The sequence below is a fragment of the Saccoglossus kowalevskii genome, unplaced genomic scaffold (assembly GCF_978046115.1).
Source record: "Saccoglossus kowalevskii unplaced genomic scaffold, keSacKowa6.1 SCAFFOLD_24, whole genome shotgun sequence".
Taxonomy (NCBI): Eukaryota; Metazoa; Hemichordata; class Enteropneusta; family Harrimaniidae; genus Saccoglossus; species Saccoglossus kowalevskii.
In genome coordinates, this window is record NW_028188618.1 from 5,270,361 (window position 1) to 5,289,379 (window position 19,019).

General features: G+C 43.7%; 62 pseudogenes; all 62 read left to right on the forward strand.

The window, feature by feature from the left end:
* Positions 1-40: 40 nt before the first annotated feature.
* Positions 41-160, forward strand: LOC146727456 (5S ribosomal RNA; annotated as a pseudogene).
* Positions 161-256: 96 nt separating this feature from the next.
* On the forward strand, positions 257-376 carry LOC146727457 (5S ribosomal RNA; annotated as a pseudogene).
* Positions 377-471: 95 nt separating this feature from the next.
* On the forward strand, positions 472-591 carry LOC146727458 (5S ribosomal RNA; annotated as a pseudogene).
* A 96-nt stretch (positions 592-687) lies between these two features.
* Positions 688-807, forward strand: LOC146727459 (5S ribosomal RNA; annotated as a pseudogene).
* A 96-nt stretch (positions 808-903) lies between these two features.
* LOC146727460 (5S ribosomal RNA) lies at positions 904-1,023 on the forward strand (annotated as a pseudogene).
* A 214-nt stretch (positions 1,024-1,237) lies between these two features.
* LOC146727461 (5S ribosomal RNA) lies at positions 1,238-1,356 on the forward strand (annotated as a pseudogene).
* Positions 1,357-1,771: 415 nt separating this feature from the next.
* Positions 1,772-1,891, forward strand: LOC146727462 (5S ribosomal RNA; annotated as a pseudogene).
* A 96-nt stretch (positions 1,892-1,987) lies between these two features.
* Positions 1,988-2,108, forward strand: LOC146727463 (5S ribosomal RNA; annotated as a pseudogene).
* Positions 2,109-2,204: 96 nt separating this feature from the next.
* Positions 2,205-2,324, forward strand: LOC146727464 (5S ribosomal RNA; annotated as a pseudogene).
* Positions 2,325-2,636: 312 nt separating this feature from the next.
* On the forward strand, positions 2,637-2,756 carry LOC146727465 (5S ribosomal RNA; annotated as a pseudogene).
* A 96-nt stretch (positions 2,757-2,852) lies between these two features.
* Positions 2,853-2,972, forward strand: LOC146727466 (5S ribosomal RNA; annotated as a pseudogene).
* A 95-nt stretch (positions 2,973-3,067) lies between these two features.
* On the forward strand, positions 3,068-3,187 carry LOC146727467 (5S ribosomal RNA; annotated as a pseudogene).
* Positions 3,188-3,283: 96 nt separating this feature from the next.
* Positions 3,284-3,403, forward strand: LOC146727468 (5S ribosomal RNA; annotated as a pseudogene).
* A 95-nt stretch (positions 3,404-3,498) lies between these two features.
* On the forward strand, positions 3,499-3,618 carry LOC146727469 (5S ribosomal RNA; annotated as a pseudogene).
* Positions 3,619-3,832: 214 nt separating this feature from the next.
* Positions 3,833-3,951, forward strand: LOC146727470 (5S ribosomal RNA; annotated as a pseudogene).
* A 214-nt stretch (positions 3,952-4,165) lies between these two features.
* LOC146727471 (5S ribosomal RNA) lies at positions 4,166-4,285 on the forward strand (annotated as a pseudogene).
* Positions 4,286-4,381: 96 nt separating this feature from the next.
* LOC146727472 (5S ribosomal RNA) lies at positions 4,382-4,501 on the forward strand (annotated as a pseudogene).
* Positions 4,502-4,597: 96 nt separating this feature from the next.
* Positions 4,598-4,718, forward strand: LOC146727473 (5S ribosomal RNA; annotated as a pseudogene).
* A 96-nt stretch (positions 4,719-4,814) lies between these two features.
* LOC146727474 (5S ribosomal RNA) lies at positions 4,815-4,934 on the forward strand (annotated as a pseudogene).
* A 430-nt stretch (positions 4,935-5,364) lies between these two features.
* LOC146727475 (5S ribosomal RNA) lies at positions 5,365-5,484 on the forward strand (annotated as a pseudogene).
* Positions 5,485-5,581: 97 nt separating this feature from the next.
* LOC146727476 (5S ribosomal RNA) lies at positions 5,582-5,701 on the forward strand (annotated as a pseudogene).
* A 96-nt stretch (positions 5,702-5,797) lies between these two features.
* On the forward strand, positions 5,798-5,917 carry LOC146727477 (5S ribosomal RNA; annotated as a pseudogene).
* A 96-nt stretch (positions 5,918-6,013) lies between these two features.
* On the forward strand, positions 6,014-6,133 carry LOC146727478 (5S ribosomal RNA; annotated as a pseudogene).
* A 96-nt stretch (positions 6,134-6,229) lies between these two features.
* Positions 6,230-6,349, forward strand: LOC146727479 (5S ribosomal RNA; annotated as a pseudogene).
* A 96-nt stretch (positions 6,350-6,445) lies between these two features.
* On the forward strand, positions 6,446-6,565 carry LOC146727480 (5S ribosomal RNA; annotated as a pseudogene).
* A 95-nt stretch (positions 6,566-6,660) lies between these two features.
* Positions 6,661-6,779, forward strand: LOC146727481 (5S ribosomal RNA; annotated as a pseudogene).
* Positions 6,780-6,874: 95 nt separating this feature from the next.
* LOC146727482 (5S ribosomal RNA) lies at positions 6,875-6,993 on the forward strand (annotated as a pseudogene).
* A 96-nt stretch (positions 6,994-7,089) lies between these two features.
* On the forward strand, positions 7,090-7,209 carry LOC146727483 (5S ribosomal RNA; annotated as a pseudogene).
* Positions 7,210-7,304: 95 nt separating this feature from the next.
* Positions 7,305-7,424, forward strand: LOC146727484 (5S ribosomal RNA; annotated as a pseudogene).
* A 310-nt stretch (positions 7,425-7,734) lies between these two features.
* Positions 7,735-7,854, forward strand: LOC146727485 (5S ribosomal RNA; annotated as a pseudogene).
* Positions 7,855-7,949: 95 nt separating this feature from the next.
* On the forward strand, positions 7,950-8,068 carry LOC146727486 (5S ribosomal RNA; annotated as a pseudogene).
* A 214-nt stretch (positions 8,069-8,282) lies between these two features.
* Positions 8,283-8,402, forward strand: LOC146727487 (5S ribosomal RNA; annotated as a pseudogene).
* Positions 8,403-8,498: 96 nt separating this feature from the next.
* On the forward strand, positions 8,499-8,618 carry LOC146727488 (5S ribosomal RNA; annotated as a pseudogene).
* Positions 8,619-8,714: 96 nt separating this feature from the next.
* LOC146727489 (5S ribosomal RNA) lies at positions 8,715-8,835 on the forward strand (annotated as a pseudogene).
* A 96-nt stretch (positions 8,836-8,931) lies between these two features.
* On the forward strand, positions 8,932-9,051 carry LOC146727490 (5S ribosomal RNA; annotated as a pseudogene).
* Positions 9,052-9,481: 430 nt separating this feature from the next.
* On the forward strand, positions 9,482-9,601 carry LOC146727491 (5S ribosomal RNA; annotated as a pseudogene).
* A 97-nt stretch (positions 9,602-9,698) lies between these two features.
* LOC146727492 (5S ribosomal RNA) lies at positions 9,699-9,818 on the forward strand (annotated as a pseudogene).
* Positions 9,819-9,914: 96 nt separating this feature from the next.
* LOC146727493 (5S ribosomal RNA) lies at positions 9,915-10,034 on the forward strand (annotated as a pseudogene).
* A 96-nt stretch (positions 10,035-10,130) lies between these two features.
* LOC146727494 (5S ribosomal RNA) lies at positions 10,131-10,250 on the forward strand (annotated as a pseudogene).
* A 95-nt stretch (positions 10,251-10,345) lies between these two features.
* On the forward strand, positions 10,346-10,465 carry LOC146727495 (5S ribosomal RNA; annotated as a pseudogene).
* A 96-nt stretch (positions 10,466-10,561) lies between these two features.
* LOC146727496 (5S ribosomal RNA) lies at positions 10,562-10,681 on the forward strand (annotated as a pseudogene).
* A 96-nt stretch (positions 10,682-10,777) lies between these two features.
* Positions 10,778-10,897, forward strand: LOC146727497 (5S ribosomal RNA; annotated as a pseudogene).
* Positions 10,898-10,992: 95 nt separating this feature from the next.
* On the forward strand, positions 10,993-11,111 carry LOC146727498 (5S ribosomal RNA; annotated as a pseudogene).
* Positions 11,112-11,206: 95 nt separating this feature from the next.
* Positions 11,207-11,325, forward strand: LOC146727499 (5S ribosomal RNA; annotated as a pseudogene).
* A 96-nt stretch (positions 11,326-11,421) lies between these two features.
* LOC146727500 (5S ribosomal RNA) lies at positions 11,422-11,541 on the forward strand (annotated as a pseudogene).
* A 95-nt stretch (positions 11,542-11,636) lies between these two features.
* On the forward strand, positions 11,637-11,756 carry LOC146727501 (5S ribosomal RNA; annotated as a pseudogene).
* A 310-nt stretch (positions 11,757-12,066) lies between these two features.
* LOC146727502 (5S ribosomal RNA) lies at positions 12,067-12,186 on the forward strand (annotated as a pseudogene).
* Positions 12,187-12,490: 304 nt separating this feature from the next.
* Positions 12,491-12,610, forward strand: LOC146727503 (5S ribosomal RNA; annotated as a pseudogene).
* A 96-nt stretch (positions 12,611-12,706) lies between these two features.
* On the forward strand, positions 12,707-12,826 carry LOC146727504 (5S ribosomal RNA; annotated as a pseudogene).
* Positions 12,827-13,557: 731 nt separating this feature from the next.
* On the forward strand, positions 13,558-13,677 carry LOC146727505 (5S ribosomal RNA; annotated as a pseudogene).
* A 96-nt stretch (positions 13,678-13,773) lies between these two features.
* LOC146727506 (5S ribosomal RNA) lies at positions 13,774-13,893 on the forward strand (annotated as a pseudogene).
* Positions 13,894-13,989: 96 nt separating this feature from the next.
* LOC146727507 (5S ribosomal RNA) lies at positions 13,990-14,109 on the forward strand (annotated as a pseudogene).
* Positions 14,110-14,206: 97 nt separating this feature from the next.
* On the forward strand, positions 14,207-14,326 carry LOC146727508 (5S ribosomal RNA; annotated as a pseudogene).
* A 1,013-nt stretch (positions 14,327-15,339) lies between these two features.
* On the forward strand, positions 15,340-15,459 carry LOC146727509 (5S ribosomal RNA; annotated as a pseudogene).
* Positions 15,460-16,661: 1,202 nt separating this feature from the next.
* On the forward strand, positions 16,662-16,776 carry LOC146727510 (5S ribosomal RNA; annotated as a pseudogene).
* Positions 16,777-16,872: 96 nt separating this feature from the next.
* Positions 16,873-16,992, forward strand: LOC146727511 (5S ribosomal RNA; annotated as a pseudogene).
* A 96-nt stretch (positions 16,993-17,088) lies between these two features.
* On the forward strand, positions 17,089-17,208 carry LOC146727512 (5S ribosomal RNA; annotated as a pseudogene).
* A 96-nt stretch (positions 17,209-17,304) lies between these two features.
* Positions 17,305-17,424, forward strand: LOC146727513 (5S ribosomal RNA; annotated as a pseudogene).
* A 96-nt stretch (positions 17,425-17,520) lies between these two features.
* Positions 17,521-17,640, forward strand: LOC146727514 (5S ribosomal RNA; annotated as a pseudogene).
* Positions 17,641-17,944: 304 nt separating this feature from the next.
* On the forward strand, positions 17,945-18,064 carry LOC146727515 (5S ribosomal RNA; annotated as a pseudogene).
* Positions 18,065-18,655: 591 nt separating this feature from the next.
* On the forward strand, positions 18,656-18,774 carry LOC146727516 (5S ribosomal RNA; annotated as a pseudogene).
* Positions 18,775-18,870: 96 nt separating this feature from the next.
* On the forward strand, positions 18,871-18,990 carry LOC146727517 (5S ribosomal RNA; annotated as a pseudogene).
* The last annotated feature ends 29 nt before the right edge of the window (positions 18,991-19,019 follow it).

Sequence of the window (19,019 nt, forward strand, 5' to 3'; positions counted from 1 at the left end):
GCCGAAGTAGTGAATTACATCCAATTCCGAAGAATATCCAGCCTACTGCCAAACCATTGCAGAATACACCAGTTCTCGTCCGATCGCAGAAGTTAAGCTACATCGGGCGTGGTTAGTACTTGCATGGGAGACCGGCTGGGAATACCATGTACAGTTAGCTCATCAACATTTTTATTCCACCGTACATACCAACTTTTCCCCGGGATTTTTTGCCTAGCCGAAGTATTAAATTACATCCAATTCCAACGAATATTCAGACTACTGCCAAACCATTGCAGAATACACCAGTTCTCGTCCGATCTCTGAAGTTAAGCTGCATCGGGCGTGGTTAGTACTTGCATGGGAGACCAGCTGGGAATACCTCGTGCATTAGGCACATCAACAATTTTATTCCACCGTACATACTAACTTTTTCGCGGGATTTTTTGCATAGCCGAAGCATAAACGACATCCAATTCCGACATATATTCAGCCTGCTGCCAACCCATTGCAGAATTCACCAGTTCTCGTCCGATCACTGAAGTTAAGCTGCATCGGGCGTGGTTAGTACTTGCATGGGAGACCGGTTGGGAATACCATGTGCAGTAGGCTTATCAACATTTCTATTCCACCGTACATACCGAAATTTTCACGGGATTTTTTGCCTAGCCGAAGCGTTAAACGACCTGCAAGTCTGACGAATATTCAGCCTACTGCCAAACCATTGCAGAACACACCAGTTCTCGTCCGATCACTGAAGTTAAGCTGCATTGGACGTGGTAAGTACTTGAATGGGAGACCGGCTGGGAATGCCACTTGCAGTAGGCTCATCAACATTTTTATTCCACATTACATACTAACTTTTTCCTATGATTTTTTGCCTAGCCATAGCATTAAATGACATCCAATTCCGACGAATAATCAGCCTACTGCCAAACCATTGCAGAATACACCAGTTCTTGTCCGATCACTGAAGTTAAGTTGCATCGGGCGTGGTTCGTACTTGCATGGGAGACCGGCTGGGAATACCACGAGCAGTAGGCTGATGAACATTTTTATTGCAGAATACACCAGTTCTCGTCCGATCACTGAAGTTAAGCCACATCGGGCGTGGTTAGTTCTTGCACGCAAGACCGGCTGGGAATACCACGTGCAGTAGGCTCATCAACATTTTTATTCCGCATTACATACTAACTTTTTCCTATGATTTTTTGCCTAGCCGTAGCATTAAACGACATTCAATTCCGACGAATATTCAGCCTACTGCCAAACCAATGCAGAATACACCAGTTCTCGTCCAATCACTGAAGTTAAGCTGCATCGGCGTGGTTAGTACTTGCATGGGAGACCGGCTGGGAATACCACGTGCAGTAAGCTGATGAACATTTTTATTGCAGAATACACCAGTTCTCCTCCGATCACTTAAGTTAAGCTGCATCAGGCGTGGTTAGTACTTGCATGGGAGACTGTTTGGGAATACCACGTGCATTAGGCTCATCAACATTTTTATTCCACCGTACATACTAACTTTTTCCCGGGATTTTTTGCCTAGCCGAAGTATTAAATTACATCCAATTCCGACGAATATCCAGCCTACTGCCAAACCATTGCAGAATACACCAGTTCTCGTCCGATCACTGAAGTTAAGCTGCGTCGGGCATGGGAGACCGGCTTGGATTACCAAGTGCAGTAGGCTTATCAACATTTGTATTCCACCGTATATACCAACTTTTTTTCGGGATTTTTTGCATTGCCGAAGCGATAGACGACATGCAATTCTGACGAATATTCAGCCTACTGTCAAACAATTGCAGAACACACCAGTTCTTGTCCGATCACTGTAGTTAAGCTGCACCGGGCGTGGTTAGTACTTGCATGGGAGACTGGTTGGGAATACCATGTGCAGTAGGCTTATCAACATTTCTATTCCACCGTACATACCAACATTTTCACGGGATGTTTTGCCTAGCCGAAGCGTTAAACGACCTGCAAGTCTGACGAATATTCAGCCTACTGCCAAACCATTGCAGAACACACCAGTTCTCGTCCGATCACTGAAGTTAAGCTGCATTGGACGTGGTAAGTACTTGAATGGGAGACTGGCTGGGAATGCACACTTGCAGTAGGCTCATCAACATTTTTATTCCACATTACATACTAACTTTTTCCTATGATTTTTTGCCTAGCCATAGCATTAAATGACATCCAACTCCTACGAATATTCAGCCTACTGCCAAACCATTGCAGAATACACCAGTTCTCGTCGGATCACTGAAGTTAAGCTGCATCGGGCGTGGTTACTACTTGCATGGGAGACTGGCTGGGAATACCACGTGCGGTAGGCTCATCATCATTTTTATTCAACATTACATACTAACTTTTTCCTATGGTTTTTTGCCCAGCCGTAGCATTAAATGACATCCAATTCCGACGAATATTCAGCCTACTGCCAAACCAATGCAGAATACACCAGTTCTCGTCCGATCACTGAAGTTAATCTGCATCGCCCATGGTTAGTAATTGCATATGAGACCGGCTGGGAATACCACCTGCAGTAGGCTTATCAACATTTTTATTCCACCGTACATACTAACTTTTTCCCGGGATTTGTTGCCTTGCCGAAGTATTAAATTAAATCCAATTCCGACGAATATTCAGCCTACTGCCAAACCATTGCAGAATACACCAGGTCTCCTCCGATCACTGAAGTTAAGCTACATCGGGCGTGGTTAGTACTTGCATGGGAGACCGGCTGGGAATACCATGTACAGTTAGCTCATCAACATTTTTATTCCACCGTACATACCAACTTTTCCCCGGGATTTTTTGCCTAGCCGAAGTATTAAATTACATCCAATTCCGACGAATATTCAGACTACTGCCAAACCATTGCAGAATACACCAGTTCTCGTCCGATCTCTGAAGTTAAGCTGCATCGGGCGTGGTTAGTACTTGCATGGGAGACCAGCTGGGAATACCTCGTGCATTAGGCACATCAACAATTTTATTCCACCGTACATACTAACTTTTTCGCGGGATTTTTTGCATAGCCGAAGCATAAACGACATCCAATTCCGACATATATTCAGCCTGCTGCCAACCCATTGCAGAATTCACCAGTTCTCGTCCGATCACTGAAGTTAAGCTGCATCGGGCGTTGTTAGTACTTGCATGGGAGACCGGTTGGGAATACCATGTGCATTAGGCTTATCAACATTTCTATTCCACCGTACATACCGAAATTTTCACGGGATTTTTTGCCTAGCCGAAGCGTTAAACGACCTGCAAGTCTGACGAATATTCAGCCTACTGCCAAACCATTGCAGAACACACCAGTTCTCGTCCGATCACTGAAGTTAAGCTGCATTGGACGTGGTAAGTACTTGAATGGGAGACCGGCTGGGAATGCCACTTGCAGTAGTCTCATCAACATTTTTATTCCACATTACATACTAACATTTCCTATGATTTTTTGCCTAGCCATAGCATTAAATGACATCCAATTCCGACGAATATTCAGCCTACTGCCAAACCATTGCAGAATACACCAGTTCTTGTCCGATCACTGAAGTTAAGTTGCATTGGGCGTGGTTCGTACTTGCATGGGAGACCGGCTGGGAATACCACGAGCAGTAGGCTGATGAACATTTTTATTGCAGAATACACCAGTTCTCGTCCGATCACTGAAGTTAAGCCACATCGGGCGTGGTTAGTTCTTGCACGCAAGACCGGCTGGGAATACCACGTGCAGTAGGCTCATCAACATTTTTATTCCGCATTACATACTAACTTTTTCCTATGATTTTTTGCCTAGCCGTAGCATTAAACGACATTCAATTCCGACGAATATTCAGCCTACTGCCAAACCAATGCAGAATACACCAGTTCTCGTCCAATCACTGAAGTTAAGCTGCATCGGCGTGATTAGTACTTGCATGGGAGACTGGCTGGGAATACCACGTGCAGTAAGCTGATGAACATTTTTATTGCAGAATACACCAGTTCTCGTCCGATCACTGAAGTTAAGCTGCATCAGGCGTGGTTAGTACTTGCATGAGAGACTGGTTGGGAATACCACGTGCATTAGGCTCATCAACATTTTTATTCCACCGTACATACTAACTTTTTCCCGGGATTTTTTGCCTAGCCGAAGTATTAAATTACATCCAATTCCGACGAATATCCAGCCTACTGCCAAACCATTGCAGAATACACCAGTTCTCGTCCGATCACTGAAGTTAAGCTGCGTTGGGCGTGGTTAGTACTTGCATGGGAGACCGGCTGGGATTACCAAGTGCAGTAGGCTTACCAACATTTTTATTCCACTGTATATACCAACTTTTTCTCGGGATTTTTTGCCTTGCCGAAGCGATAGACGACATGCAATTCTGACGAATATTCAGCCTACTGTCAAACAATTGCAGAACACACCAGTTCTTGTCCGATCACTGTAGTTAAGCTGCACCGGGCGTGGTTAGTACTTGCATGGGAGACCGGTTGGGAATACCATGTGCAGTAGGCTTATCAACATTTCTATTCCACCGTACATACCAACATTTTCACGGGATTTTTTGCCTAGCCGAAGCGTTAAACGACCTGCAAGTCTGACGAATATTCAGCCTACTGCCAAACCATTGCAGAACACACCAGTTCTCGTCCGATCACTGAAGTTAAGCTGCATTGGACGTGGAAAGTACTTGAATGGGAGACTGGCTGGGAATGCACACTTGCAGTAGGCTCATCAACATTTTTATTCCACATTACATACTAACTTTTTCCTATGATTTTTTGCCTAGCCATAGCATTAAATGACATCCAATTCCTACGAATATTCAGCCGACTGCCAAACCATTGCAGAATACACCAGTTCTTCTCCGATCACTGATGTTAAGTTGCATCGGGCGTGGTTAGTACTTGCATGGGAGACCGGCTGGGAATACCACGAGCAGTAGGCTGATGAACATTTTTATTGCAGAATACACCAGTTCTCGTCCGATCACTGAAGTTAAGCCACATCGGGCGTGGTTAGTTCTTGCACGCAAGACCGGCTGGGAATACCACGTGCAGTAGGCTCATCAACATTTTTATTCCTCATTACATACCAAATTTTTCCCATGATTTTTTACCTAGACGAAGCATTAAATGACATACAATTCGGACGAATATTCAGCCTACTGCCAAACCATTGCAGAATACACCTGTTCTCGTCCGATCTCTGAAGTTAAGCTGCATCCGGCGTGGTTAGTACTTGCATGGGAGACCGGCTGGGAATACCACATGCATTTGGCGCATCAACATTTTTATTCCACCGTACATACTAACTTTTTCCCGGGATTTTTTGCCTAGTCGAAGTATTAAATTACATTCAATTCCGACGAATATGCAGCCTACTGCAAAACCATTGCAGAATACACCAGTTCTCGTCCGATCACTGAAGTTAAGGTGCATCGGGCGTGGTTAGCACTTGCATGGGAGACCGGCTGGGAATACCATGTGCAGTAGGCTTCTCAAAATTTTTATTCCACAGTACATACCAACATTTTCCCGGGACTTTTTTGCCTTACCGATGCGTTAAACGACATGCAATTCTGACGAATATTCAGCCTACTGTCAAACCATTGCAGAACACACCAGTTCTTGTCCGATCACTGAAGTTAAGCTGCATTGGGCGTGGTTAGTATATGCATGGGAGACCGGCTGGGAACACCACGTGCAGTAGGCTCATCAACATTTTTATTCCACATTACATACTATCTTTTTCCCATGATTTTTTGCCTAGCCGTAGCATTAAATGACATCAAATTCCGACGAATATTCAGCCTACTGCAAAACCATTGCAGAATACACCAGTTCTCGTTGGATCACTGAAGTTAAGCTGCATCGGGCGTGATTAGTACTAGCATGGGAGACCGGATGGGAATACCACGTCCAGTAGGCTCATCAACATTTTTATTCCACATAACATACTAACTTTTTCCTATGATTTTTTGCCTAGCCGTAGCATTAAATGACATCCAATTCCGACGAATATTCAGCCTACTGCCAAACCATTGCAGAATACACCAGTTCTTGTCCGATCACTGAAGTTAAGCTGCATCGGGCATGGTTAGTACTTGCATGGGAGACCGGCTGGGAATACCATGTGCAGTAGGCTTATCAACATTTTTATTCCACCGTACATACCAACTTTTCCCCTGGATTTTTTGCCTTACCGAAGCGTAAAACGACATGCAATTCTGACGAATATTCAGCTTACTGTCAAACCATTGCAGATCACACCAGTTCTTCTCCGATCACTGAAGTTAAGCTGCATTGGGCGTGGTTAGTACTTGCATGGGAGACCGGCTGGGAATACCACGTGCAGTGGGCTCATCAACATTTTTATTCCACATTACATACTAACTTTTACCCATGATTTTTTGCCTAGCCGTAGCATTAAATGACATCCAATTCCGACGAATAATCAGCCTACTGCCAAACCATTGTAGAATGCACCAGTTCTCGCCCGATCACTGAAGTTAAGCTGCATCGGGCGTGGTTAGTACTTGCATGGGAGACCGGCTGGGAATACCACGTGGAGTAGGCTCATCAACATTTTTATTCCACCGTACATACTAACTTTTCCCATGATTTTTTGCCCAGACGAAGCATTAAATGACATACAATTCGGACTAATATTCAGCCTACTGCCAAACCATTGCAGAATACAGCAGTTCTCGTCCGATCACTGAAGTAAAGCTGCATCGGGCGTGGTTAGTACTTGCATGGGGGCCTGCTGGGAATACCACGTGCAGTAGGCTTATCAACATTTTATTCCACCATACATACTAACGTTATCCCATGATTTTTTGCCTAGCTGTAGCATTAAATGACATCCAATTCCGACTAATATTCAGCCTACTGCAACACCATTGCAGAATACACCAGTTCTCGTCCGATCACTGAAGTTAAGCTGCATCGGGCGTGGTCAGTACTTGCATGGAAGACCGGCTGGGAATACCAATGCATTAGGCTCACCGACATTTTTATTCCACCGAACATACTAACTTTTTCCCGGTATTTTTTGCCTAGCCGAAGTACTAAATTACGTCCGATTCCGAAGAATATTCAGCCTACTGCCAAACCATAGCAGAATACACCAGTTCTCGTCCGATCACTGAAGTTAAGCTGCATTGGGCGTGGCGAGTACTTGCATGGGAGACCGGCTAGGAATACCACATGCAGTAGGCTTATCAATATTTTTATTCCTCCGTACATACCATCTTTTCCCGGGATTTGTTGCCTAGCCGAAGTATTAAATTACATCCAATTCCGATGAATATTCAGCCTACTGCCAAACCATTGCAGAATACACCAGTTCTCGTTTGATCACTGAAGTTAAGCTGCATCGGGCGTGTTTAGTACTTGCATGGGAGACCGCCTGGGAATACCACGTGCATTAGGCTCATCAACATTTTTATTCCACCGTACATACTAACTTTTTCCCGGGATTTTTTGCCTAGCCGAAGTACTAAATTACATGCAATTCCGACAAATATTCAGCCTACTGCCAAACCAATGCAGAATACACAAGTTCTCGTCCGATCACTGAAGTTAAGCTCACCGGACGTGTTTATTACTTGCATGGGAGACGACTGAGAATACCACGTGCAATAGGCTCATCAACATTTTTATTTCATCGTACATACTAACTTTTTCCCATAATTTTTTGCCTAGCCGAAGCATTAAAAGTCAACCAATTCCGATGAATATTCAGCCTACTGCCAAACCATTGCAGAATACACCAGTTCTCGTTCGATCACTGAAGTTAAGCTGCATCGGGCGTGTTTAGTACTTGCATGCGAGATCGGCTGGGAATACCACGTGCAGTAGGCTCATCAACATTTTTATTCCGCATTACTTACTAACTTTTTCCCATGATTTTTCCCTAGCCGTAGCATTAAATGACATCCAATTCCGACGAATATTCAGCCTACTGCCAAACCAATGCAGAATACACCAGTTCTCGTCCAATCACTGAAGTTAAGCTGCATCGGCGTGATTAGTACTTGCATGGGAGACCGGCTGGGAATACCACGTGCAGTAAGCTGATGAACATTTTTATTGCAGAATACACCAGTTCTCGTCCGATCACTGAAGTTAAGCTGCATTAGGCGTGGTTAGTACTTGCATGGGAGACTGGTTGGGAATACCACGTGCATTAGGCTCATCAACATTTTTATTCCACCGTACATACTAACTTTTTCCCGGGATTTTTTGCCTAGCCGAAGTATTAAATTACATCCAATTCCGACGAATATCCAGCCTACTGCCAAACCATTGCAGAATACACCAGTTCTCGTCCGATCACTGAAGTTAAGCTGCGTTGGGCGTGGTTAGTACTTGCATGGGAGACCGGCTGGGATTACCAAGTGCAGTAGGCTTATCAACATTTTTATTCCACCGTATATACCAACTTTTTCTCGGGATTTTTTGCCTTGCCGAAGCGATAGACGACATGCAATTCTGACGAATATTCAGCCTACTGTCAAACAATTGCAGAACACACCAGTTCTTGTCCGATCACTGTAGTTAAGCTGCACCGGGCGTGGTTAGTACTTGCATGGGAGACCGGTTGGGAATACCATGTGCAGTAGGCTTATCAACATTTCTATTCCACCGTACATACCAACATTTTCACGGGATTTTTTGCCTAGCCGAAGCGTTAAACGACCTGCAAGTCTGACGAATATTCAGCCTACTGCCAAACCATTGCAGAACACACCAGTTCTCGTCCGATCACTGAAGTTAAGCTGCATTGGACGTGGAAAGTACTTGAATGGGAGACTGGCTGGGAATGCACACTTGCAGTAGGCTCATCAACATTTTTATTCCACATTACATACTAACTTTTTCCTATGATTTTTTGCCTAGCCATAGCATTAAATGACATCCAATTCCTACGAATATTCAGCCGACTGCCAAACCATTGCAGAATACACCAGTTCTTCTCCGATCACTGATGTTAAGTTGCATCGGGCGTGGTTAGTACTTGCATGGGAGACCGGCTGGGAATACCACGAGCAGTAGGCTGATGAACATTTTTATTGCAGAATACACCAGTTCTCGTCCGATCACTGAAGTTAAGCCACATCGGGCGTGGTTAGTTCTTGCACGCAAGACCGGCTGGGAATACCACGTGCAGTAGGCTCATCAACATTTTTATTCCTCATTACATACCAAATTTTTCCCATGATTTTTTACCTAGACGAAGCATTAAATGACATACAATTCGGACGAATATTCAGCCTACTGCCAAACCATTGCAGAATACACCTGTTCTCGTCCGATCTCTGAAGTTAAGCTGCATCCGGCGTGGTTAGTACTTGCATGGGAGACCGGCTGGGAATACCACATGCATTTGGCGCATCAACATTTTTATTCCACCGTACATACTAACTTTTTCCCGGGATTTTTTGCCTAGTCGAAGTATTAAATTACATTCAATTCCGACGAATATGCAGCCTACTGCAAAACCATTGCAGAATACACCAGTTCTCGTCTGATCACTGAAGTTAAGGTGCATCGGGCGTGGTTAGCACTTGCATGGGAGACCGGCTGGGAATACCATGTGCAGTAGGCTTCTCAAAATTTTTATTCCACAGTACATACCAACATTTTCCCGGGACTTTTTTGCCTTACCGATGCGTTAAACGACATGCAATTCTGACGAATATTCAGCCTACTGTCAAACCATTGCAGAACACACCAGTTCTTGTCCGATCACTGAAGTTAAGCTGCATTGGGCGTGGTTAGTATATGCATGGGAGACCGGCTGGGAACACCACGTGCAGTAGGCTCATCAACATTTTTATTCCACATTACATACTATCTTTTTCCCATGATTTTTTGCCTAGCCGTAGCATTAAATGACATCAAATTCCGACGAATATTCAGCCTACTGCAAAACCATTGCAGAATACACCAGTTCTCGTTGGATCACTGAAGTTAAGCTGCATCGGGCGTGATTAGTACTAGCATGGGAGACCGGATGGGAATACCACGTCCAGTAGGCTCATCAACATTTTTATTCCACATAACATACTAACTTTTTCCTATGATTTTTTGCCTAGCCGTAGCATTAAATGACATCCAATTCCGACGAATATTCAGCCTACTGCCAAACCAATGCAGAATACACCAGTTCTAGTCCGATCACTGAAGTTAAGCTGCATCGGGCGTGGTTAGTACTTGCATGGGAGACTGGCTGGGAATACCACGTGCATTAGGCTCATCAACATTTTTATTCCACCGTACATACTAACTTTTCCCGGGATTTTTTGCCTAGCCGAAGTATTAAATTACATCCAATTCCGACGAATATCCAGCCTACTGCCAAACCATTGCAGAATACACCAGTTCTTGTCCGATCACTGAAGTTAAGCTGCATCGGGCATGGTTAGTACTTGCATGGGAGACCGGCTGGGAATACCATGTGCAGTAGGCTTATCAACATTTTTATTCCACCGTACATACCAACTTTTCCCCTGGATTTTTTGCCTTACCGAAGCGTAAAACGACATGCAATTCTGACGAATATTCAGCTTACTGTCAAACCATTGCAGATCACACCAGTTCTTCTCCGATCACTGAAGTTAAGCTGCATTGGGCGTGGTTAGTACTTGCATGGGAGACCGGCTGGGAATACCACGTGCAGTGGGCTCATCAACATTTTTATTCCACATTACATACTAACTTTTACCCATGATTTTTTGCCTAGCCGTAGCATTAAATGACATCCAATTCCGACGAATAATCAGCCTACTGCCAAACCATTGTAGAATGCACCAGTTCTCGCCCGATCACTGAAGTTAAGCTGCATCGGGCGTGGTTAGTACTTGCATGGGAGACCGGCTGGGAATACCACGTGGAGTAGGCTCATCAACATTTTTATTCCACCGTACATACTAACTTTTCCCATGATTTTTTGCCCAGACGAAGCATTAAATGACATACAATTCGGACTAATATTCAGCCTACTGCCAAACCATTGCAGAATACAGCAGTTCTCGTCCGATCACTGAAGTAAAGCTGCATCGGGCGTGGTTAGTACTTGCATGGGGGCCTGCTGGGAATACCACGTGCAGTAGGCTTATCAACATTTTATTCCACCATACATACTAACGTTATCCCATGATTTTTTGCCTAGCTGTAGCATTAAATGACATCCAATTCCGACTAATATTCAGCCTACTGCAACACCATTGCAGAATACACCAGTTCTCGTCCGATCACTGAAGTTAAGCTGCATCGGGCGTGGTCAGTACTTGCATGGAAGACCGGCTGGGAATACCAATGCATTAGGCTCACCGACATTTTTATTCCACCGAACATACTAACTTTTTCCCGGTATTTTTTGCCTAGCCGAAGTACTAAATTACGTCCGATTCCGAAGAATATTCAGCCTACTGCCAAACCATAGCAGAATACACCAGTTCTCGTCCGATCACTGAAGTTAAGCTGCATTGGGCGTGGCGAGTACTTGCATGGGAGACCGGCTAGGAATACCACATGCAGTAGGCTTATCAATATTTTTATTCCTCCGTACATACCATCTTTTCCCGGGATTTGTTGCCTAGCCGAAGTATTAAATTACATCCAATTCCGATGAATATTCAGCCTACTGCCAAACCATTGCAGAATACACCAGTTCTCGTTTGATCACTGAAGTTAAGCTGCATCGGGCGTGTTTAGTACTTGCATGGGAGACCGCCTGGGAATACCACGTGCATTAGGCTCATCAACATTTTTATTCCACCGTACATACTAACTTTTTCCCGGGATTTTTTGCCTAGCCGAAGTACTAAATTACATGCAATTCCGACAAATATTCAGCCTACTGCCAAACCAATGCAGAATACACAAGTTCTCGTCCGATCACTGAAGTTAAGCTCACCGGACGTGTTTATTACTTGCATGGGAGACGACTGAGAATACCACGTGCAATAGGCTCATCAACATTTTTATTTCATCGTACATACTAACTTTTTCCCATAATTTTTTGCCTAGCCGAAGCATTAAAAGTCAACCAATTCCGATGAATATTCAGCCTACTGCCAAACCATTGCAGAATACACCAGTTCTCGTTCGATCACTGAAGTTAAGCTGCATCGGGCGTGTTTAGTACTTGCATGCGAGATCGGCTGGGAATACCACGTGCAGTAGGCTCATCAACATTTTTATTCCGCATTACTTACTAACTTTTTCCCATGATTTTTCCCTAGCCGTAGCATTAAATGACATCCAATTCCGACGAATATTCAGCCTACTGCCAAACCATTGCAGAATACTCCAGTTCTCGTCCGATCACTGCAGTTAAGCTGCATCGGGCGTGGTTGCATGGGAGACCGGCCTGAAATACCATGTGCATTAGGCTCATCAACATTTGTATTCCACCATACATACTAACATTTTCCCGGGATTTTTTGCCTAGCCGAAGTATTAAATTACATCCAATTCCGACGAATATTCAGTCTACTGGCAAACTATTGCAGAATACAGCTGTTCTCGTCCAATCACTGAAGTTAAGCTGCATCGGGCGTGGCCAGTACTTGCATGGGAGACCTGCTGGGAATACCACGTGCAGTAGGCTTATCAACATTTTTATTCCACCATACATACTATCTTTTTCCCGTGATTTTTTGCCTAGCCGAAGCATTAATTGAAATCCAATTCCGACAAATATTCAGCCTACTGCTAAACCATTGCAGAATACACCAGTTCTCGTCCGTTCACTGAAGTTAAGCTCCATCGGACGTGGTTAGTACTTGCACGGGAGACCGGCAGGGGATACCACGTGCAGTAGGCTCATCAACATTTTTATTTCACCGTACATACTAACTTTTTCCCATAATTTTTTGCCTATCCGAAGCATTAAATGTCAACCAATTCCGTCGAATTTTCATCCTACTGCCAGAGCAATGCAGAATACACCAGTTTTCGTCTGATCACTGAAGTTAAGCTAACCGGACGTGGTTAGTACTTGTATGGGAGACCGGCTGAGAATATTACGTGCAGTAGGCACATTAGCATTTTTATTCCACCGTACATACTAACTTTTTACCGGGATTTTTTGCCTAGCTGAAGCTTTAAATGCCATCCAATTCCAACGAATTTTCAGCCTACTGCCAAACCAGTGCAGAATACTCCAGTTCTCGTCTGATCACTGAAGTTAAGCTGCATCGGGCGTGGTTGCATTGGAGACCGGCCTGGAATACCATGTGCATTAGGCTCATCAACATTTTTATTCCACCATACATACTAACTTTTTCCCGGGATTTTTTGCCTAGCCGAAGTATTAAATTACATCCAATTCCGACGAATATTCAGCCTACTGCCATTGCAGAATACAGCTGTTCTCGTCCGATCACTGAAGTTAATCTGCATCGGGCGTGGTTAGTACTTGCATGGGAGACCGGCTGGGAATACCACATGCAGTAGGCTGATGAACATTTTTATTCCACCATACTTACTAACTTTTTTCCATGATTTTTTGCCGAACCGAAGCATTAAATGACATCCAATTGCGACGAATATTCAGCCTACTGCCAAACCAATGCAGAATACACCAGTTCTCGTCCGATCACTGAAGTTAATCTGCATCGGGCATGGATTGTACTTGCATGGGAGACCGGCTAGGAATACCACGTGCAGTAGGCTTATCAACATTTTTATTCCTCCGTACATACCATCTTTTTCCCGGGATTTGTTGCCTAGCCGAAGTATTGAATTACATCTAATTCCGATGAATATTCAGCCTACTGCCAAACCATAGCAGAATACACCAGTTCTCGTCCGATCACTGAACTTACGCTGTATCGGGCGTGGTTAGTACTTGCATGGGAGACCGGCTGGGAATACTACGTGCAGTAGGCTGATGAACATTTTTATTCCACCATACATACTAACTTTTTCCCTTGATTTTTTGCCTAGACGAAGCATTAAATTACATACAATTCGGACGAATATTCAGCCTACGGCTAAACCATTGCAGAATACACCAGTTCTCGTCCGATCACTGAAGTTAAGCTGCATCGGGCGTGGTCAGTACTTGCATGGGAGACCGGCTGGGAATACCATGTGCATTAGACTCATCAACATTTTTTATTCCACCATACATACTAACTTTTTCCCGGGATTTTTTGCCTAGCCGAAGTACTAAATTACATCCAATTCCGATGAATATTCAGGCTACTTCAAAACCATAGCAGAATACACCAGTTCTCGTCTGATCACTGAAGTTAAGGTGCATCGGGCGTGGTTAGTACTTGCAAGGGAGACCGGCTGGGAATACCACGTGCAGTAGGCTTATCAACATTTTGATTCCACTTTGCATACTAACTTTTTCCCATGATTATTTGTCTAGCCATAGCATTAAATGACATCCAATTCCGACGATAATTCAGCCTACTGCCAAACATTGCAGAATACACCAGTTCTCGTCCGATCACTGAAGTTAAGCTGCATCGGGCGTGGTTGCATGGGAGACCGGCCTGGAAAACCATGTGTATTAGGCTCATCAACATTTTTATTCCACCATACATACTAACTTTTTCCCGGGATTTTTTGCCTAGCTGAAGTATTAAATTACATCCAATTCCGACGAATATTCAGCCTACTGACAAAACATTGCAGAATACACCAGTTATAGTCCGATCACTGAAGTTAAGCTGCATCGGGCGTGGTCAGTACTTGCATGGGAGACCGGCGGGGAATGCCACGTGCAGTAGGCTGATGAACATTTTTATTCCACCGTACATACAAACATTTTTCCATGATTTTTTGCCTAACCGAAGCATTAAATGACATCCAATTGCAACGAATATTCAGCCTACTGCCAAACCAATGCAGAATACACCAGTTCTCGTCCAATTACTGAAGTTAATGTGCATCGGGCATGGATTGTACTTGCATGGGAGACCTGCTGGGAGTATAAAACTAAAAGTAATACAGTATGTAAGCAGTTTGTGAAAAGTGAAAAAAATGTACAAACATTATTAATAAATTATGTAATTTACATTTTGATTCTATCGTATATACCAAATTTTTCCCGGGATTTTTTGCCTAGCCAAAGCGTTAAACGACATCCAATTCTGACGAATATTCAGCCTACTGCCAAACCATTGCATAATTCACCAGTTCTCGTCTGATCACTGAAGTTATGCTTACCGGACGTGGTTAGTACTTGCTTGGGAGACCGGCTGAGAATATCACGTGCAGTAGGCTCATCAACATTTTTATTCCACATTACATACTAACTTTTTCCCATAATTTTTTGCCTAGCCATAGCATTAAATGACATCCAATTCCGACGAATATTCAGCCAACTGCAACACCATTGCAGAATACACCAGTTCTCGTCCGATCACTGAAGTTAAGCTGCATCGGGCGTGGTCAGTACTTGCATGGGAGACCGGCTGGGAATACCCAGTGCATTAGGCTCACCAACATTTTTATTCCACCGAACATACTAACTTTTTCCCGGGATTTTTTGCCTAGCCGAAGTACTAAATTACGTCCGATTCCGACGAATATTCAGTACTTGCAGACAAGAACTGGTGTATTCTGCTATAGTTTGGCAGTACCAAACTATAGCAGAATACACCAGTTCTTGTCTGATCACTGAAGTTAAGCTGCATTGGGCGTGGCGAATACTTGCATGGGAGAACGGCTAGGAATACCACGTGCAGTAGGCTTATCAACATTTTTATTCCTCCGTACATACCATCTTTTCCCGGGATTTGTTGCCTAGCCGAAGTATTAAATTACATCCAATTCCGACAAATATTCAGCCTACTGCCAAAGCAATGCAGAATACACAAGTTCTCGTCCGATCACTGAAGTTAAGCTCACCGGACGTGTTTACTACTTGCATGGGAGACCGCCTGAGAATACCACGTGCAATAGGCTCATCAACATTTTTATTTCACCGTACATACTAACTTTTTCCCATAATTTTTTGCCTATCCGAAGCATTAAATGTCAACCAATTCCGTCGAATTTTCATCCTACTGCCAGAGCAATGCAGAATACATCAGTTTTCGTCTGATCACTGAAGTTAAGCTAACCGGACGTGGTTAGTACTTGTATGGGAGACCGGCTGAGAATATTACGTGCAGTAGGCACATTAGCATTTTTATTCCACCGTACATACTAACTTTTTACCGGGATTTTTTGCCTAGCTGAAGCTTTAAATGCCATCCAATTCCAACGAATTTTCAGCCTACTGACAAACCATTGCAGAATACACCAGTTCTCGACCGATAACTGAAGTTAAGCTCACCGGACGTGGTTAGTACTTGCATGGGAGACCGGCTGAGAATATCACGTGCAGTAGGCTCATCAACATTTTTATTCCGCATTACTTACTAACTTTTTCCCATGATTTTTTCCTAGCCGTAGCATTAAATGACATCCAATTCCGACGAATATTCAGCCTACTGCCAAACCAGTGCAGAATACACCAGTTCTCGTCCGATCACTGAAGTTAAGCTGCATCGGGCGTGGTTGCATTGGAGACCGGCCTGGAATACCATGTGCATTAGGCTCATCAACATTTTTATTCCACCATACATACTAACTTTTTCCCGGGATTTTTTGCCTAGCCGAAGTATTAAATTACATCCAATTCCGACGAATATTCAGCCTACTGCCATTGCAGAATACAGCTGTTCTCGTCCGATCACTGAAGTTAATCTGCATCGGGCGTGGTTAGTACTTGCATGGGAGACCGGCTGGGAATACCACGTGCAGTAGGCTGATGAACATTTTTATTCCACCATACTTACTAACTTTTTTCCATGATTTTTTGCCGAACCGAAGCATTAAATGACATCCAATTGCGACGAATATTCAGCCTACTGCCAAACCAATGCAGAATACACCAGTTCTCGTCCGATCACTGAAGTTAATCTGCATCGGGCATGGATTGTACTTGCATGGGAGACCGGCTAGGAATACCACGTGCAGTAGGCTTATCAACATTTTTATTCCTCCGTACATACCATCTTTTTCCCGGGATTTGTTGCCTAGCCGAAGTATTGAATTACATCTAATTCCGATGAATATTCAGCCTACTGCCAAACCATAGCAGAATACACCAGTTCTCGTCCGATCACTGAACTTACGCTGCATCGGGCGTGGTTAGTACTTGCATGGGAGACCGGCTGGGAATACTATGTGCAGTAGGCTGATGAACATTTTTATTCCACCATACATACTAACTTTTTCCCTTGATTTTTTGCCTAGACGAAGCATTAAATTACATACAATTCGGACGAATATTCAGCCTACGGCCAAACCATTGCAGAATACACCAGTTCTCGTCCGATCACTGAAGTTAAGCTGCATCGGGCGTGGTCAGTACTTGCATGGGAGACCGGCTGGGAATACCATGTGCATTAGACTCATCAACATTTTTATTCCACCATACATACTAACTTTTTCCCGGGATTTTTTGCCTAGCCGAAGTACTAAATTACATCCAATTCCGATGAATATTCAGGCTACTTCAAAACCATAGCAGAATACACCAGTTCTCGTCTGATCACTGAAGTTAAGGTGCATCGGGCGTGGTTAGTACTTGCAAGGGAGACCGGCTGGGAATACCACGTGCAGTAGGCTTATCAACATTTTGATTCCACTTTGCATACTAACTTTTTCCCATGATTATTTGTCTAGCCATAGCATTAAATGACATCCAATTCCGACGATAATTCAGCCTACTGCCAAACATTGCAGAATACACCAGTTCTCGTCCGATCACTGAAGTTAAGATGCATCGGGCGTGGTTGCATGGGAGACCGGCCTGGAATACCATGTGTATTAGGCTCATCAACATTTTTATTCCACCATACATACTAACTTTTTCCCGGGATTTTTTGCCTAGCTGAAGTATTAAATTACATCCAATTCCGACGAATATTCAGCCTACTGACAAACCATTGCAGAATACACCAGTTCTCGTCCGATCACTGAAGTTTAGCTGCATCGGGCGTGGTTAGTACTTGCATGGGAGACCGGCTGGGAATACCACTTGCAGTACGCTCATCAACATTTTTATTCCACATTACATACTAACTTTTTCCCATTATTTTTTACCTAGACGAAACATTAAATTACATACAATTCGGACAAATATTCAGCCTACTGACAAAACATTGCAGAATACACCAGTTATAGTCCGATCACTGAAGTTAAGCTGCATCGGGCGTGGTCAGTACTTGCATGGGAGACCGGCGGGGAATGCCACGTGCAGTAGGCTGATGAACATTTTTATTCCACCGTACATACTAACATTTTTCCATGATTTTTTGCCTAACCGAAGCATTAAATGACATCCAATTGCAACGAATATTCAGCCTACTGCCAAACCAATGCAGAATACACCAGTTCTCGTCCAATTACTGAAGTTAATCTGCATCGGGCATGGATTGTACTTGCATGGGAGACCTGCTGGGTGTATAAAACTAAAAGTAATACAGTATGTAAGCAGTTTGTGAAAAGTGAAAAAAATGTACAAACATTTATTAATAAATTATGTAATTTACATTTTGATTCTATCGTATATACCAAATTTTTCCCGGGATTTTTTGCCTAGCCAAAGAGTTAAACGACATCCAATTCTGACGAATATTCAGCCTACTGCCAAACCATTGCATAATTCACCAGTTCTCGTCTGATCACTGAAGTTAAGCTTACCGGACGTGGTTAGTACTTGCTTGGGAGACCGGCTGAGAATATCACGTGCAGTAGGCTCATCAACATTTTTATTCCACATTACATACTAACTTTTTCCCATGATTTTTTGCCTAGCCGTAGCATTAAATGACATCCAATTCCGACGAATATTCAGCCTACTGCAACACCATTGCAGAATACACCAGTTCTCGTCCGATCACTGAAGTTAAGCTGCATCGGGCGTGGTCAGTACTTGCATGGGAGACCGGCTGGGAATACCCAGTGCATTAGGCTCACCAACATTTTTATTCCACCGAACATAC